Below are 455 nucleotides of genomic sequence, written 5' to 3'. Positions count from 1 at the left end.
GAGTCTCTGCCGCCCGGGTCTCCGTGGGCCTCTGCTCCCGGCTGCGTTTGCAGCCGAGGCTGGAGTACTTTCGTGCCTTTTTTTTTTTTAAGGGGGAGGTACTGACTCGCCGGTGGGCTGCAGACCACCGTTGGTGATAGGAGGGGGAAGAGAGCAGGGGACGGGTTTATTTGTACCGAATATAATTAATCACGGTCAATGCAGTCAGCGGGAGATAACTAATCTGTTGCCTTGTGGGTTTTCGGTCTTAGTTGCATGCATACTTGCTGGAGAGGTTGTGCTGCTTCTGGGTGTCACCGAAATGAAGCTCCCCGGAGCTGGGAGCAATCAAATTAAGTTTTTAACACCCACGTTACCACAGTCTTGTATAGCGAATGACTTGGACAGTGTGGGGGCTTGTATCCTGCAAGGGGAAGCGCCTGCTGCTTTCCGTGGCTGACGGGGGGGGGGGCACG

This window comes from Pygoscelis adeliae, unplaced genomic scaffold (assembly GCF_000699105.1).
Source record: "Pygoscelis adeliae isolate BGI_AS28 unplaced genomic scaffold, ASM69910v1 Scaffold280, whole genome shotgun sequence".
Lineage (NCBI taxonomy): Eukaryota > Metazoa > Chordata > Aves > Sphenisciformes > Spheniscidae > Pygoscelis > Pygoscelis adeliae.
The sequence above is the reverse complement of the archived record's forward strand: the minus strand, read 5'-3'. Positions refer to the sequence as shown.